Source organism: Hippopotamus amphibius, chromosome 4 (genome assembly GCF_030028045.1).
Source record: "Hippopotamus amphibius kiboko isolate mHipAmp2 chromosome 4, mHipAmp2.hap2, whole genome shotgun sequence".
Lineage (NCBI taxonomy): Eukaryota > Metazoa > Chordata > Mammalia > Artiodactyla > Hippopotamidae > Hippopotamus > Hippopotamus amphibius.
The window spans coordinates 81,947,977-81,967,385 of NC_080189.1; the positions used below are offsets into that span (position 1 = coordinate 81,947,977).

The following is a 19,409-nucleotide window of genomic DNA, read 5'->3' on the forward strand; positions in this document are numbered from 1 at the left end:
GAGGTACTCAAAGCACTCATGAATAGAAAAAAACAAGTTTGAGAGTATACATTTAGAAACATACAGAGGAACCTGACAGAGTAATTTTATGTCTGTTCAATTTAGTTTTTAAAATGGGCTTGTTTTCTGTCTTTTTTAAATTTCCTTTTTCTAGTAATTTATTTTTTATTGCAATTTATAAAAGCATCAGTCTGCTATGTATAGAACATTAAAAAAAACAGTTCTTCATCAGAGATAATTGCAGAAGCACTACTGCAGAGAACAGTCAAAAGGCAAACCTCATCATGGTGCTTCCTAAATTTTTTCAATGGCTCCCCAGGGGCCTGAGATGAGGGGCTTTAAGATCGGCCCACAACCCTCCCAACCATCTCTGCTCCCAACCTCCTCCTCTCGGGCCCCTTCTGTTTCCCCTCCTCACCCCTCAGGAATATACCACACTCTAAAGGCATGGGATGAATTTTATTCCCTAGTTCTGAACACTCAATGTCCAACTCAACCTGACCCATCTCCTTTACCAAACTCCTACTCATCCTCCTTGTGGTCACTTCTGGAAAGTGCTCCCTGTTTCTTAAGCCCAGGTTAAGTGCCTGACCCTTGTATGTGTCTAGCACTGTGCCTGGCACACAACAGGTGCTTATTCATTCAATAAACAGTTCATTAAACAAAACTGATGTTCCTATCACCATACCTACTGTCTCCCCCCAAATGTTCTGTACTTTTATTCAATACTTTACACTCTACTGAGAACTAACGGATGTCTATCGGCTTCAAATATTAAAGAAAAAACAAAACAAATGATAATTTCTAAAGGAAAAAAACCTCTCAATTACTATCTTTCTTCCCTTTCTCACTTCATATATGAGACCATTATTGCCATCATGTCCCAGTTTTGGGATGAAGAAAACACGCATTAGTAACAACTTTCATCTCAAAATTACTTTCCTTGGACTGCCTTAAAAGGGAATGCTTCTTTCTGAACCCATCTGCCCGACCTCCCACACTGTGACACAGATTTAAAACATAGGTATGTTGACGAATATAACAAAAATAAACTACAAAAAAGGAAATCTGCTGCTGTTTATCCTTGGTCCAAACATTTTATTGTAACTGACAACATTTTATACTGACATTAAGTTACAAAAAAAAAGAGTTTTGAACCCAAATGATGTTACAATTATAATCAGTATTTGAAACCAAGGAGCATATCATATTGTTAAGATTTAAGGAAGCCTGGTTATATCATACTTCTTGATTTATCAATAAAGAAACAGCAAAAAGTAATTTATAAGCAGAATTTGGATTTCCTACATTTTGCACAAATCTGTCAGGTGATGACATATTCTACACTGCATGACAAAACTGTTCTTAATATGAAGTTACTAAAATTTCACTAGGATAAGCTTACTATCTTACAGTTCTCTATGGTGGTAATGCTGACAAGGATTACTACCAGGTTTTAAACAACCAAAAAAGACCCCATAAATATTCTGGACTATACATTTTAACTAATCTTTTCTGATTGAAGAACAAATTGTCAATATTTGCATCAAAGCTTTAAAGATGTAATAAAATTAGGTACAGTTTAAACTCATAAGAGTAACGAACGGACAGTAGCTATTTCACTACTTATAGTCAAGGAGCAACCAAATGAATAGCTGGGATTTGGAGGAAAATGAGATGAAGGCTGAAACCTAAAGTATTTCTGGAGTAATACAATCTTCTTTTATTCCTAATTTAAGAGAAAGCAAGCAGCTGTTAACTAGATAATCTTAAAAGTATTCACACATATTTTTTTAATGAAAATTTAAACTATGTTTCACTTAGCCTAATAACAACATTCTCTAAATACTTAACTTGTAGCATGGGAAGTGGACCAGAATATGCTTAGTCAAGTTGTGATAAACCTTAACATATCCAAGATGGAAAAAAACCCTGGTAATTCAGCCAAAGTTATAAAAGACAGTAAGTTCTAACCGCACAGATTATCCCCCAAATCATCAATAAGTGGTACCTACTATTTATCAAGTATCTTATTATACACTCAATATACACACATCAAAAAAAATAATACCCACGGGAATTTCTCAACAAGACGATAAACAATGAGAAATAAGCAACTCAGCCACCAGAAGCGGTATTAGCATAGGATGGTATTTTAATTTCTGAGTGCTGGTTGACGAAGTTTTTTTTAAATTTTACTAGCAAAATGAGTTTATTTGTTGACAAAGATTTTGAGTTCAGAATTTCACGTCTCACAAATTCTTCCACTTAACAGAATAGTTTAAAATTTTTTTCTTGATAACCCAGAATCATCATAATCAACTATTATCCTATTCTCAGAGGCTATTATAAATTCAGGGCAGTTTTCCCTGGATTCAATAGCCCTAGAAGGTGGAACTCTGAACTCTCCCGTTGTCATTTTACAGTCTTTCTGCATCTTTCCTTCCTTTCATAGTTGTCCCTCAACTGGTCACTACCGTCTGTGTGCCTTGAGAGCACCCCTTCATCCGCCCAAATTCCCTGGAAGCAAACTACCAGGCTTACTGTAATTAGATATAAAGTAAGAGTAAGTAGGTTCTGAAAGTTTATTATTCTCTTGAACATTGGACGGATAATAGCCTTAGTGCTAGGAGCTTACGTTTCTACTTTGGATGTTCAAAGGTATGCTGGGGTTTTTTTGTTTGTTTCTGTTTGTTTGTTTTTACATTTACTTCCTAATTCTTAATGCATAGCCTTAAGTTTCCTCATCTTCTACCTCATAGGGTTGTGTTTGGATGATTAAATAGAAATAATGAATCTGAAATAGCTTGGGTCAGGGCCTGGCCACTGAAGGAAGGAAATCTACAGATTCTAGTAATTTCCTCCTCCCTGTTTAAGTGCATTTCATATTGTAAGCTGTAAAATCTGACCTCCAAATAAGTGAATGTTACTGTGTTATTTTTAGAAGCTTGTGACCAAGATGGTTAGGGAACTAACTAAAGACACGAAAGATGGGTCTGAACAGGCAGACGCTGGGGAAGCTGGCAAGGGAGTGGTGTGACTGCCATCTTCAATTATCTGAAGAAAGGTACACGTAAAAATGACTATTCTTGATTCTGTCAACAGAGGCACTGTTTAACAAGGGCTCAGAAACACATTTGAGTACTAAGTGCTTCTCCAGAGAAAACAGATAAAGAGAAGTCACAGGAAAAGAATAAAAGCCTTCAGTTCAAAACAAGGACGGATTTTTAAATTAAAACATCCAAAAACAACACAGATTTCCACAATATCACTATAAGTGTTTAAGCAATGGCTAGTAGCCATACTTTTGAGGGGATTTTTGTAAAGGTGGAAGAATATATTACCTGCCCTTTGAGGGCCTGTTCTAACTCTATAAGAGATGATACATTTTATACAGACAGTCCAAAACCAGAAGTTCTTGTTTTGCATTTAATTTTCATACTAAAAATAAATTCTGAAGAGTACTGGAAGAGTATGGAAGCAACAAAAAAGCCACATGGTATCCAAAGTTACTTCTTCAACTTCATTATAGTACTTACATATCAGTTATCTGTCTCCTAAGAGTCTAGATTAGAAACACTCTGATAAAAAGTATTTTTCTTTTTTGAGCAGGAAAATCACAACTACATCAACAGCATCATCACCAGCACCATACACACTCAATGTCATGAAAAGGAACTGGGAACTAGCCTTACTTTTTAAAAAATCACTTAAAAGATGAATCATACAACATATGGACACTGACAGAGCTTGAGAATCCAAGTAAATGAAAGAAGAGAGGAAGGAAACTAATTATAAAATGGGTTTCAGCAATCTGTAGGAATGTAGGAACTTCAAGACAGTTGGCTATAACCCCCACTCAGACAGCTAAAGAAAACTGCATAAAAGAACGCTTAAGAGAAGTAGGGAAAATCTGCCAAATTCTCAACTTATCATTGTTAACGCAGGTCCTCCCCTCACTTCCATGGGAGGTAGGAAGAGGTACATGAAATGTTTTAGCTTAAAACAAATATCACCGGAGTTTGTTTAGGTAAGAAAAAGTGCTACTAGTAAAGGGTAATTTAGAGTTAAAATTAATCAGATAACAAATGTGATTTTTTCCCCAGAACTCTAGACATTAATCTCCTCCTCATTACTTTTGGTTTCATTTCATAAAAGTTGGCAAAAAATGACCTGATGCCCCTAGAGAGGCATACACATTGATTTGCCTGCCCAGCGCCCCTTCATTTAGTGGGAACCACCCTCTTCCACTGCGTTACAACAGGACAAGAGACCCAGGCTGGCCAGAGTACCCTCTTCCCTAAGCTAGTGAGAGAGACTGGCTCTTTGATGAGTCTGGAGATGAAAGTGGCCACCACATGAACAGTCTGCCAGTATAAAAAACAAAGCAGCAGAGCTGGGGAAGGAGACAAAGCCAGCACATTTCTGTTTTGCCTAAGGTAGGCTAAACTGGATTTCTGACTCTCATAACGGAAAGAACACTAGTACTTACGGGGTTTCTATTTGCTTCTTGTGGTTGAGAAGGGAAGAGTTTCACATTGCTTAACTGCAGAATGAAGATGAAGGTGACCACATTGTCTTTAATTAGTCTTTAATTAATCTAGTACTTCAGTACTAGACATGTGGAAGAACTATGAACAGAAAATTTAACTTTTATTCCAACCCTCCAAAAAAGCCCCATGGCAAATTAGAGAAATTAGGCAAGGCCTGTGGTTAACATCACTACAAAAAAACAGCAGTGTGAGAGAAAATCTTTGCAAATCACACATCTGATGGACTTGTATCCAGAACACACAAAGAACTCTTACAACTCAATAATGACAAGAGAAATAACCCAATTTTTAAAAGATGGGCAAAAGATTTCAGTAGACATTTCACCAAAGAAAACAAGTGAAAGACTTATTAATAAGCACATGAAAAGATGTTCAACACTATTATTCATTAGAGAAATGCAAATTCAAACCACAAGATACTTATTTATACCCACCAGAATAGATAAAATTGTTTTTAAAAATTTATTTATTTATTCATTTATTTATTTATTGGCTGTGTTGGGTCTTCGTTGCTGCACACACGCTTAGTTGCCGCGAGCGGGGGCTACTCTTTGTTGCGGTGCGCAGGCTTTTCATTGCAGTGGCTTCTCTTGTTGCAGAGCACAGGCTCTAGGTGCACAGGCTTCAGTAGTTGTGGCTCATGGGCTCTAGAGAACTGGCTCAGCAGCTGTGGTGCACAGGCTTAGATGCTCCTCGGCATGTGGGATCTTCCCGGGGCAGGGATTGAGCCCGTGTCCCCTGCATTGGTAGGCAGATTCTTTTTTTTTTTTTTTGGCAGGAGGATTCTTAACCACCGTGCCACCAGGAAAGCCCGAGAATGGATGTAAATTTTTTTTTAAAAAGACTTTAACAACTGTTGGTAAAGATGCAGAGGAATGAGAATCTTCAAACATTGCTGGTGGGAATGCAAAATAATGTACAGCCACTTTGGAAAAGAGTTTGGCAGTTTCTTAAAAGATTACACGTAAATCTACCACACGACCTAGAGATTTCACTCTATGATACTCATGAGAAATGAAAACATACGTCCGTGCAAAGACTTGTACATGAACGTTCATAACAGGATTATTCATAATAACCAAAAAGGGGAAACGATCCTAATATCCATCAGTTGGTAAAAGGAGAAGCAAAATGTGGTATACCCATAAAATGGAATGCTGAGCTACTGTCCATCCATTACAAGGAAAGAACTACTGACACATGCCACAACATGACAACCAAAAAACATTATGCTAAGTAAAGGGAACCCAAAAGGAGTACATATTGTATATTTCTACTTACACATAATGTCCAGAAAAGGCAGATCTATAGAGACAGAATATAAACTAACGGTTGCCTGGGGGTGGGAATGGGAATTAACTAAAAAGGGGAATAGGAGATTTTATACTAAAGTGATGAAAATGTTTTAAAACTGGATTATGGTAATGATCTACACAACTCAGTAAAGTTACTAAAAATCATCGTAAACCCAAAATGGGTGAATTTCATGATATGTAAATTATGTGTCAAAAAAGTTAATTAGAAAAAGTGAAATAAAAGGGACTAGTGAAGACATAATAAGCAAGAAGAAAGTATGAACCTTGATTGAATCCTAGACTGGGGGAAAAACAGCTATCAAAGACAACAGGAGACAACGAAATCTGAATTTGGACTAGCTATTAGATGATGTTATGAAACTACCACTAATTTTCTTAGGTGCTACAATAGTATTATGTTATCCAGGAGAATATCTTCATTCTCAGAAGATGTAAGCTCAAGTACCCAGAAGTAAAGTTTGTCCCCAACCTTTTCTTTCAAATAACTCAGAAAAATAAAAGCATCTATACTTAGAAAGATAAAGCAAACGTGACAAAACAATAATTGGTAATTGGTGAAAATAGGGTGATTAGTAACTGCTGGCATTCAATATACTACTCTTTTTAACTTTTTTGTAGGTCTGAAACATTTCAAGACAATAAGGACCTACTGTATAGCACAGAGAACTATAGTCAATGTCCTGGGATAAACCACAATGGAAAAAAATATAAAAAAGAATATATATACATATAACTGAGTCACTGTGCTGTATACCAGAAATTAACACACTGTAAATCAATTAAATTCAATTAAAAAAATATTTTGAAACACAAAGTTGGGAGGAAAAGAGCAATCATTTTATTTTCTTTCTTAAAACTTTTTTTAATTGAGGTAATATTGGTTTATAACATGTTTCATATGTACAAAATTATATTTCTACTTTTGTATATCCTACAATGTGCTCACCAAAAATTTACTTTTCATCTGTCACCATACAGTTGATCCCCTTTATCTACTTTGCCCTACCCCCCCCCACCCCGCCCCTTCTGCTCTGCTAACTATTACTCTGTTCTCTGCATTGACGTATTTGTTTTTGTTAGGTTTGGTTTCTTCGTATTTTTTTTCTTTTTATATTTCACATATGAGTAAAATCAAAAGGTATTTCTCTCTGACTTATTTCACTTAGCAGAATAATATCCTCAAGGTCCATGTTGTCAAAAATGGCAAGATTTCATCTTTTTTATGGCTGAGTAGTTTATTCTGTTTTGTGTATAAATACATGAGGATTAGTCAAAAATTATCTGCATTCCGCTTACATTAAAACTTCTATAAATTCTACAGCTAGAGTGCAGATAATTTTTGACTCACCCTCGTATACACACCACATCTTCTTCTTTTTTTTTTTTTAAATAAATTTATTTATTTATTTATTTATTTATTTATTTAATTGGCTGTGTTGGGTCTTTTTTGCTGTGCATGGGCTTTCTTTAGTTGCTACTCTTTGTTGTGGTGTGCAGGTTCCTCATTGCCGTGGCTTCTCTTGTTGTGGCGCATGGGCTCTAGGCCCGTGAGCTTCAGTAGTTGCAGCACATGGGCTCAACAGTTGTGGCTCACAGGTTCTAAAGCTCAGGCTCGATAGTTGCGGCGCACGGGCTTAGTTGCTCCGTGGCATGTGGGATCTTCCTGGAGCAGGGATCAAACCCATGTCCCCTGCATTGGCAGGTGGATGCTCAACCACTGTGCCACCTAGGAAGCCCCACACCACATCTTCTTTATCCATTCATCTGTTGATGGGCACCAAGGTTGTTTCCAAATCTTGGCTATTGTAAATAAGGCTGCAATGAACACAGGGGTGCATAAATGTTTTTGAATTAATGTTTTCACATTCTTTGGATAAATACCCAAAAGTGAAATAGCTACATCACATGGTAGTTCTAGTCTAGACTTTCTGAGGAATCTCCATACTCTTTCCATAGTGGCTACACCAATTTTCATTCCTGTCAACAGTGTATGAGGGTTCCCTTTTTTCCACATCCTCACCAACACGTGTTGTTTCTTGCCTTTTTGATGACAGCCATTCTAACAGGCATCAGGTGATATCTTATTGTGGTTTTGATCTGCATTTCCCTAAAAATTGGTGATGATGAACATCTTTTCATGGAGCACTCTCATTTTAAAATGTAACCAAATGTAAAAGGACTCACTGATGTAGTTCTCTGTGCATTTCAGAAAGAGGCACATAGTTAAGGTATAAAGACTGTCATCGCTTTGGTTTATAACTATGTTAATACACAGAAAATAATGGATGGAACAAATGAGAACTGAAATAAGTTATACAGGAGAGTCTGAGAAAACATTTTTGAATGAAGATCAATAAACTTTCCTACCTGAAAGAGCACCCATTCCCACCTATATCTCTTGGCTGATAGATCAAATGAAATCATATACATAAAAGTGCTAAATTTCAATTTAAAAAAATTTAGTCACTTATGATTTGTACCTTCCTAGTAAGAATAGGAATAGAAACACAGGATTAAACCTAGCATCGTATTTGGTTACTCTTGTCTATAATTGGAGTTCCTCAATTTTGTAGTCAACACTGCACTAACAATTCTTCAAAGCATCATCAATGCTTTGAAGGAATTATGAATAATTCCTTTTCACTACGATAACTTTGGCATTTTGTCTTACTACTTACGATGCCACAATTTGTTAACAGTGTACTTCTGTTGTTGTTGTTGAGTTTTTTGTTGGGTTTTTTTGTTTGGTTTTTGTTTTTACATATGCTTGTATCTATTCTTTTTTCAAATTATTTTCCCATTTAGGTTGTTACATAATATTGAGAAGAGTTCCCTGTGCTATACAGTACATCCTTGTTGGTCATCCATTTTAAATACAGCAGTGTGTACATGGCAATCCTAAACTCCCTAACTATCCCTTCCCCCCACCCCTCCCCCCTGGTAACCATAACAGTGTACTTTTGTTGTTGTTATTCTTTTTGGCAGTGATCCTAGTTCCCTGACCAGGGATTGAACCCACGTCCCCTGCAGTGGAAGTGCGGAATCTTAACCGCTGGACCGCCAAGGAAGTCCCTTTAACAGTGTACTTGTAACAACTTAAAGTTTTAACAGCTTAAACTCATCAGACACACACACTAATGTAAAATAGGAATCTTGTTATGAATCAAAAGGAATGTTCACCTGGAAATTCAAACAAAAAGTCACATTTATAGATTTTAAAATAAAGAAAACATTCTTGGAACTGGACTTGAATTAAAATATCTAAGAAGAAAAAGATAAGATATGCTAAGATGTAGATTACTTCATATGCACAGGATAGCACAGACAAAGTACTCTAGCAGATGGCAGAAGATAGGAATTGTACCATGATAGCTATAATCAAAAAGATGGAGAACAACATACACTGGTGAGGATGTGGAGGAACTGGAAAACCTCATACGCTGATAGTGGGAATGTAAAATGGTACAGGTACCTCACAAAACACTTTGGCAGTTACTCAAACTGCTAAACATGGAGTTATCATGTGACCTAGTAATTCCACTCCTAGATATACATGCAAGAGAAATGAAAACACACATCCATGCAAAAACACGTACATCAATGTGTATGGCAGCATTATCCAATATAAGCCAAGTAGAAATGTCCAAATTGTTTAGCCATGAGAAGGAATGAAGTACTGATACATGCTAAAACATGGATGAACCCTGAAGCATTATGTTAAATGAAAGAAGCCAGAAACAAAAGACCACATACTGTATGATCCATTTATGGAATCCAGGAAGGACCAGAATGGGCAAATCTCCACAGATCGGAAGTAGACCTGCAGCTGTCTGGGGCTGGAGGGTGGAGGGAATCAGGAGTGATGGTTAATGAGCATGGGGTTTCTTCTGGGGGTAATAAAAATGTTCTCAAATTAGAGGTGATGGATGCACAACTCTGCGACTATACTAAATACCACTAAATTATACACTTTAAAAAGTAAATTTTATGGTATGTGAATTATATCTCAACAAATCCATCATTAAAAAAAAAAACCAGCCTCCCCATCCCCCCCAAATAAGCAAATGACATGAAAAGACAATTCACAGAATAAAAAGTATAAATGACTAATGAATGTACAAAAAGTTCAAATAGTTGTAACCAAAAAAATATAAACTTTAACAAAACAAAGCAAAACATAAAACCAGGAATAGGTTTAAAAATCTGGGCCAAAGCAAAGGACAAGAAGAGCTAGGCAGAGCGAATGATTAAATTTTATTTATTTTTTTTTAATTAAGTTTTATTTTATTCTGGGAGATAAAGAAAGCTACTAAAAGCCACAATCACCATATAAGAATAAATGAAGTAGCAGACATAGAGAATTATCTTAGTTGTAGTGTACAGACATATAAAATAGGGAAATCTTAGAGACCAATAGGGTAGTGGGAAAGTTACTGATAATCCAAGCACTAGGAAACTATGGCTGGTGTCCCAGAAACTTAAGACCTCAGGGGATAGAGATTTTCTGCCACAGACAAAATGTCTTAGGCAGAAAGATGAAGGCAGACAAAATGTCCTCGGACAAAAAAGGTGGAGGTAGGGGAACTAAGGCAAAAAAGGGACAGAAAAAATCAGCCTCGTGCAAGCCCAGACATCAGGGTGGCAGCATGTAGCAGAAGGTGAGACCTGAGGCTCTTCAAGGCAGGACAGCCAACCACCACCGGCCAAAGACTGAACTGTGGGCCAAGACCCAGACAGAAAAAAGCAACATGGGTCCCAGGAAAAGTGGAGATGAACAACTGGCCACAGACCAGGAGTACTCACCTGGTGAGTGAGAGCTCCTCAACCTAGAGACCTACCAGCATTTCTGGGACAAAGAAGATGGAACATAGGTCATAAACTGGGAGTTGTAGGGACTTTTAGGGAGGCACTCCTCAGCATAAGGGACAAGAAGTTAATAAATATACTGCCCCCCAGCACTCCTGGGAAAGAAAATATTTAGAATGACTGAGATGGAAACAGGATGTGTACTGGGAGTACACAAAATGGACTTAGATAATCTTGAAATTATATGAGTCTACAGAAAATATACTACTTGAACTTTCTGGGTGAATTCGATAGCAGTGAAATGAAAGAACTCTCCAGAACATGGGAGACTGAGCACTAGTGTGTGTCCATTATTGCCGTGTGGAGGAAATGTGTGCAGGATGTTGGGCCAACACCTGATTTCACACCAACATATACCTCCAGCCAGAGGACTAGATTGTTATAAAAGAATTCTGGAGAAACAACTGCCTCAAAACCAGATGGACCCAGGCTCTACAAACTTGTCTAGAACTACCCCATATCTGTGTACCATGGGCCACCCCATGGATAAACTCATCTAATTACAAGCCTAACTTGCCACATGATCTATAGACACAAGGACTCAAGCCATAATCACATCAATACTAGGTGAGCCTAATTCATCTGCAAAGCACAGAAACCACTTAGACTATGAAAGCCTAGAAGAAGGAAACCCTCAGATTTTCATAGACCTATGGCTGCATTAGCCTAGGGGAGAAACGGAGGTCACCCCATGGTACCCATGACTGGGTGAGTGAAGATTACAACGAGGTTCAGAAGAACTGTATGGAGAGGTGGGAACAAAACTCAGGAACAGCTGTATGAACTGGGAAACTATGGATCAGTACCTTACCTTGATTATCATTATATCAATACCTTGCTGCTGCCCCGTAGGAAGGTCAACTTTTCTGCCTCTTACCACATCTGTCTCTTACAGAAATAGTGAAGGATTGCAGTCTTTGAAAGGTATTTCCACAGTTAAATTAATATCTAGTACAATGTGTAACTTTGTATGTCCACAGAGAAGATAATACAATAAAACAATCAGCATCTCTATGAAAGACACTGTTATGCCACTATTTAACATTGTTCTGGAGATAGTAATCAATGCAATTAGATAAGACAAACACTTAGATGCATAAACACTGGCAAAGAAGAGGATAAAAATCTCTGTCTACAGGTGACATAACTGTGTATCTGGGCCAAAGAGAAGCAATGATAAAAGTAACTCAAACAATAAGAATTCAGCAAGGTAACAGAAAAATATGCAGAAATCAGCAATACTCATATACATAAATAATAATTAGTAAATATAATGGATAAGAAAGTTCTATTTATAATAGTAACAATAACAAAAGATAAAATACAAAATACATAGGAATAAACAAGAAATGTTAAAAACTTACATGAAGTAAATATAAACCATTCCACAGAGACACAAGAATAGATTTAAGAATATGAAAAGATATTTCTTCTTCTAGATTAAGATGTTCCAACACTATCAAGAGATGAGTTCTAAGTTATATAGTAAGTTTAATGTGATCTCAATAAAAATAGCAGTGAGCTTTTTAATGGACTTAAGACAAACTGATGCTAGAGTTCATATGAAAAATTAAAACATGCAAGACTAGTTAGGAAAACATTGAAAAGGAGGAGCAATAATGAGGAAATAGACCTACCAGATATTAAACCATATACAAAGCCTCTATGATTAAAACAAAGTAGTACTGGTACATGAATAGTCAGACCATCCAAAAGAATAAAACACACCAGACTATATACAGAAATCTAGTATATAATAAAGGGGGCAAGGTTTTTTTTAATTAAATGATATTGGGACAACTGAACAGCCATGTGGAAAAGATAAAAATTTGATTCATTCCTCACACCATATACAGAAATATACTCCAAATGGATCAGAGAATTTAATGTGTTCTATATTATAAATGAAACTGTATTAGTACTAGAAGAAAGCATGGCTGAATTTCTCTGTAAACTATGGGTAGCGAAAAGGCTATGACTAAAAATCCAGATGCAGTCCATTTAAGATTAATATATTTGACCACACAGAAACAAACTTTTGCAAGTCTTAAAAAAACATACCACAAGTAATGCCCAAAGATACCTGGGCAAAGTATTTGCAATATATGTCAAAGTTAAATAACCAATATTATTAAATATAAAGAACTTTTAAACACTGAGGGGAAAAGCCCAAAATTTATTTAGCAAGTGAACAAATAACATGAACAATTTTAAAAATGAAAAAAATGGCCCTTAAACATATAAAAAAAGTTCAATTTACTTGTAATAAGAGAAATACAAATTAAAACTACACTGAGATACCATTTCTCATCTATTAGATTAGCAGAAATTCAACAGCTTGACAATATGCTCTGTTGCTGAAGCTGTAGCACTCATATACCACTGGTAGGAATTCAAAATAGTACAACCCCACAGGAAGAAAAATTTGGCAAATCTAACAAATCTTATATATGCATTTACCCTGAAGATATACTTCCAACGATACAAAGAAACAAAGATTTGTATCATAACATCACTTGTAATTGAAAAATACTGGACATTACTTAAATGTCCAAATACAGGAGAACTGGTTTAATAAACCATGGAGTACATACAGTTAAAAATGAAAGTTAATTTGTGTATTATTTTTTTGAAGTAGTTACTAAATTGTTAGTACATAAATACTTAATAAGTTGTTTGGACCTAAACTATAAATTAAACCATTAGGTGCTTCTGACCTACGGATGCTGTGAAAAAATTACTGATATAATAAGGATGTCATGAACTGAGAAAGTTTGGGAACTTCTGATAAAGTCCTGCAAAGACTTTTAAGAGTGCATGTGTACCTGTAGGTATGAGGGTACTACAGATTGTGGTCAACAAAATTTACAACAGGCTAATGAAGGCAGTGTCCATAGTAGTAAGTTCTATGGTAGATTTTATGGCAGCCTGCAAGGGGAGCAACTAGCCCAGTCTTGAAAGTTGTTTTTTTTCGGTTGTTTTCTTTTTTTGGAGGGATAGAGTTGAGAGACAAAATCGAATCAAGATACAATTCTTGGAGTGGTATAAGCTAAACTGAGTTCTGAAGGATAAGTAGGGGTATATTAGGCTGGGGGAATGACGTGTGGCTAAAATCACAGGAAGAGGACTGAGAAAACCCTAGCATTCCAGAAGCCTAGATTGCTAGAACCCAAGACCCTGGAAAAAAGGAAATGAGGCTACAGAGCTAGTTAGGTAAGGAGCAGACCTTAGACGTTTTATATATGAAATTAAGGATAAAAAGAACTTGGATTTTATTAATTGGCAAGAAGGAGCTATGAAAGGGTTTTAAGCAGGGGAGTATCATGAATGCTCTAACCAAGTGTGGAAAAAAGACTGGGCTGAGGGGCAGGCGGGGAACCCAACCAGAGGCTAAAAGGCTGCTACAATAATCCAGAACAGATCTAGACAGGGCGTCTGCAATCACTCAGTTACAGGCAACCTCATTTTCAATGGATTACTATGCTAGCTTCTCAACGGCATAAGAAAGCAAGAGATCCTGTGGCTCAGAAGACTACGAAAAATCATGATCTTAGCGGAAACTGCGGATCTTTCCCCACCTTCACAAAATATCTGGGAGCAGAAGTCACTTCATAATCTTGCTGTGTTTTATTCTCCAGGATGACACTGACAAACCCTGGTGTTTAGTTTTAACAAGTGAATTCTGCAATGAAACTGGATCCCGGACTTCAAGGAGCTTACATGCCTCAAGCATTTGTCTACTGAATCTAATACAGGACTCCAGCTGTGAAGGCCTTTAACAATACTAACATATTTTATGGAAGTTTGCTTTTTGGTTTGTTCAGAATACCCTCTTGATGTTGAGGAATTCAGTTTTCACCTTCAGGTATAATTAAATCAAAGATGCAAATTCTCTTCTAAGATTTACTCAAACATCTTTTAAGAATTGACAGAGATTTAATTTCACTTTTTTCTATATTGTAACCAAATTCTTATGAGTGCAACAGGGTAGTAAGAAAGGTGTTTTAGAGCTAAAGAAAAAAAATATGTTACTAATTAGGGTTGGAGAATAAGCTATTTTTTACTTGAACTATACACTTTTTTTTAAACCAAGAGATGAACACATCCTTGAAATTAAGCCCATTTAAAAGGGCATTTTTTTTAAAAGTGCACAGGCTTGGGAAGAGTGAAGAGAATTCTATTGGCACTGAAGAGCAATTAGGCCCTTGCAAGACTTCTGCCACCTTTAAGCCTCCATACTAAACCCAAAGAGAAAATGATATATGGTCTGAAATGGTAAAAACAGACCCAGGACACCTTTGCTTTTTTGCCATTCTTTCCACTCTTCCACAACCTCTCCCCCATTTTCTTTAGTCCAAGAAAGAACTAAAAAAACAACAAAATTTCAGGAAAGATTACTACAAATAGGTCTCCAGTAGTCCTCTCAAATAGGGACTACTGAGGCACTAGAAAGGTAAAAAGTAATAACCAAACACCAAAGTTGAGCTGCTAATACTATACTCTCTCAGGACATTTCTATGAACAATGCCCAACCATTTTTTCATCATGGTACACAGAGAAGGTGATAACATATGGAAGGTCATAAACAGAAGACTGGCTGCTGTCTGAGGCCACCTGGCCAGGGTCCCTGGTTATCCCAGGTCCCATTTGATGGCCAAGAGTACTGAGGAGATCAGTATCTTTGCTTTCTTAAAGTTCAGCTCAATCAGTTTTCTCAGTCTTTTAGGATTAACTGCAATAGCCAAAGCTCTAGGAAATCCTTACTTTAAAATCCAGACCCTATTTGCACACTACCGGCCCAGCTTCCGGCAAATAACTTCCCTTAGCCTCAGCAAACTATGGAAAAACTACCTATCCTGCAGAAATAGTGTGGAGATTAAAAATAATATAAGTAAAGATCTTATCACAGTGCTTGGCAGGCAATGAACGTAGGGGGACTGTTATTACCAAGAGAGATGTTGAAATAAGAGGGAAATCTGACCTCTGTAGAGTGGTTACGTCACTGAGATAAGAAACTGCAGGCTTCACCCTCCTTAGTGTCTAAATTAAGACATTTTATAAAACAATGAAAATCATGAACTGTCTCCCCACTTCTTCAGAATCATAATCTTTCTCCCTATTAATATTCACAGCCTCTTATTCCAGTATTTTAAAAGTGACTGTCTTTGCAACCTACGTACCAGTGATGCACGCATATACAAGAAGTGATCCTGGCACATTTATTTATGTTCTGTAGAAGCTGAGCTTGGAAAATCAGTGCAGGACTAGACATTTTGAGAGGAAAGAAGATATCAGCACTTTTTATTTGAACCTCACTACAGTGAAAATAACCCAACCATCTATAGACAAAAATTACCTCCCCACACAAACAGTAGACAAGATTCTTTCCTATAATTAGCCCTTTTCCCCTTGAAAGCCCTGCAAAGAAAGTGTTATATGAAGAATTACTTCAAAATAATTGATACAGATGACTGCACACTCAGCAGATACACTGGAGAACAGCATATGGATCTCTGAAAAAAAGTGTGAAAGTGGCTATTTGTAAATCATGTCAAGGTCATAAGATGTCAGAGGACTTCATGTACCCGTGGGAAAAAATGAGCCACTATAAGTAATTCTGCGATGTACCACATTATCCCAACAATGGTAGCTCCCGAATTCCTCTATTTGATTAAGATAGCATATGGTTATCAACTCCAAACACAAACTCACTGTCATCAGAAAAATCTCTTCTTGAAATCCCTGGGCAAAAAAGCTCAAGTAGTGAACAGTTAACACTGGAATACAAGTGACTATAATGCCCAATCACAATACCCCAAATAAAATTTTAATCTCCCAGGGGAGAACAGTTTTGGAAGGATGGCAAAGGCTTCTTCTTGATTTGTTCTTTGACCATGCTAAAGAACAGAAAGACAAAGGAAAACCTGCATGTGACCCAAAACTGAAATAAAAACACAAACAGAAAAACCTTAGCCAAACAAAATAAATGACTACTGGAAGGCAACTGTGAGATCACCTACACATTCATTCACTCAGTGAAGAACGAACGGTGTGAATAACTTCTATGTTCTGGGCACATCGCATGGAAACACAGGGGTGAGTAAGACACGGCTCCTGCCCTGAAGAAATTCAAAGTCTAAAAATAATGTTTTAAGAGTCACAAGAGTCATTTTATAATAATGTTGCATGCATAGAGAGAAAAACATAAGCTAATAAGACATATTTGAATACGTTAAAAAACATAAGCTAAAAGGAATGCCTTTAGTGGAAACTGAGTTCACTAACGAAATTTATTATCAAATTTTTGGAGCATGATTAAAGTTGTAACTTACTGCCAGGACAAGAATTAACTCATGACACATATTTTACAACGATCTCCACCACCACTCCCGCGCCCCCAAACACAATTCTTAAATTAGGTGCTTTTCAGCTTGACAGGCAGGGCGTGGCCCTGGAGTTCTCATACAACCTCAATGACACTTGGATGAGCTCTAGCAAGCCTGGACATTCAGGTTTCGGAGAAAAGGCCAGTCAACTCCCTAATTCTCTCTAAACCTTGAAACAACACTGCCACCTCTCTGCGCCGTCACCCCCGCCCGCTTACACACATACACCCAGCCTAAAGCACACAAATCACATCCTCCACTTCTGGAAAACCTTTAGGAACCAACCAGGGAGGAAACACCCCCCTCACTCAAAACATCCATATTCTCGTCCTCGTTTCAGAAGTTTGATTGGCGATTACTGGCTAAACCTGTGCAAGAACCCAGGACCGGCTATTCAGTTCAGTGCGGACCATCTAACGACTTCAGCCTGAAAAAGCTATTCCTTTAACTGGCACAAAACCACAAAACCCTACTGGAAATGCTTAAAAAGCAACTACCCGCACACAGACAAGGAGTGGAAGAAAGGGGAGGAGGGGAGAGGGGCGGAGTGAGGCGCGGGGACTGCGGCGACGGTCCCCCCAGGTCCCGGGCACCGCCCAGGCGGGGACCTCTGCGCGGCGGGCCAGAGATGCGGGGTGACCTTACGACGAGGCCAACTCGAGGGGGTGCCGGGCTCCGGAGACCTCGCCGCAACCGCCCGCTCTCGGGGGTGCGCTCTCCGCAAAGCGGCGAACACGGCGCCCCGGATTCCAGTCCCGGCTTGTCCCGCAGCTGGTTCCCGGGAAGAGCGCGGGAGGTGCAATCTCGGCGTCCGGGCCCAGCGTCTGGGCCTCGGCCCACCGCCGTCCAGACACACCCCCGCCGCCGCCCGGGTGGCCCCAACCCCTCCCGGGGCGGCCCGGGCGGGCATCGCTCACCTGCACCGCAAGCCGGTTCGCCGCCCCGCGGGCTCCGGAAGCCGCCGCTGAGCTGGCTCCAGCTGGAGAGGGCTCGGCCCTTGTCGTCTAGGAGGCTCCGCGCCGGGAGCGGTAGAAGGAGCAATCCGACAGGAGGCGGTGGAGCCTGGGCGGCAGGAGGAGGTGAAGGAGGACTCGGGGCGCTCCGCTCTCGGGAGATCCACCCTCCTCCTGGCCGCTCTGCAGCAGCCGCCGCAGATCACTTCCGGGGCGCTGGGGAGAGGGGCGGGGCCGACGGGGAAGCAACTTCCCGTCCGCGGGCGGAGAAGAGGGTGTGGGGGACCAGGTTGGAGAACAATGGCCGGAGGGCGCGGGCTAGCCGGCGTCCAGCCTCCGCGCGCTGAGGGCGGGCTGCACTGCTTTTGGGGCCGCCCCACCCCCAGCTCTCTGCGCCCGGCGAGGTGAAGTCACCTCCCGGGGGCCCGGGAGTGGCCGCGGGCCTCACAGAGTTTCCCGGATCTCGGCGCCGGCGCCACGACGTCCTTGTCTCTCTTCTGGGGACCAGGAGGGGTTCTTGGGGGGAGGAGGGGGAGAGCGGAGGCCGCCATCTTGCTGCCAGGGGCAGCCCCTTCTCCCGGGGCGTCCTAGGGTGAGGCCGCTCCGTCTCGTGGCCGGGGTTTTCCCGAGTGGAGCCGGCGACGTAGCTCGTCGCGGGCCGACTCCCTGGAGATGGGGTCACTCGCCTGCCCTGGTTGGAGAGTCTCGGTGGCTGCCGTGGGCCGCTTATCTAACTGCAGCTCCCTGGAGAACTCGCATACGCGGATAGTCTGGGATCCTTTTCTGAGGATTCCCGATCCCCCTGCCACATTGCGGGTCTGATGTCTGGTGTGGCACTGAGATCATCCCGCGGCCCCATCCTGTGATTTGGGAGCCAAGTTGGAAGTAGTTCCACTAAATCCTTTGCTGTATTTAATCCTTCCACGGGTTCGAAATAGACCGTTAGACTAACATCCGTTAGCAGCTGCAGTCTTGTCTCTTGATTTTTATTCCCTTACCTTTCTCCCTCCCCACCCGGCAGCTGAGTATCAGAACTCTTTGCTTGACACAATCCATTCATTCCAGTCTAATGAAAGCAAATAATTATGGTTGGAAGTATGGTATATCAAGGTATACAGAGAAAAGAATCGATGAGTTCACTAAAAACCGCGTTAGATTTTAAAGATAAATAGGGTTTTTACAGCACCCAAAAGGGGTGGGATTGCAAATCCAGATCCTGACAAAAAAGACATGCAGCAAAGGAACAAATAACGGGTATTGAGAAGTCCGAGTAGTAATTACAGGACTTAAAAGTTCAAGCCTAAGCTGCCGAAAAAAATGAATCTAAAGAAGCAG

The 19,409-nt window shown here is 39.5% G+C and overlaps 1 protein-coding gene across 2 annotated transcripts in view; it reads right to left on the reverse strand.

The window, feature by feature from the left end:
- RALA (RAS like proto-oncogene A) overlaps window positions 1-18,280 on the reverse strand; it is a 66,588-nt gene extending 48,308 nt beyond the window's left edge. The window contains exon 1 of one of the 2 annotated variants that reach the window (XM_057733536.1): window positions 18,039-18,280. The gene's annotated coding sequence lies outside the window, so the exon portion shown is untranslated. Of the gene's footprint in view, window positions 1-17,729; window positions 17,822-18,038 lie in introns of those variants that run through there. The other variant, XM_057733537.1, reaches the window with a different exon arrangement.
- Between the last annotated feature and the right edge of the window lie 1,129 nt (window positions 18,281-19,409).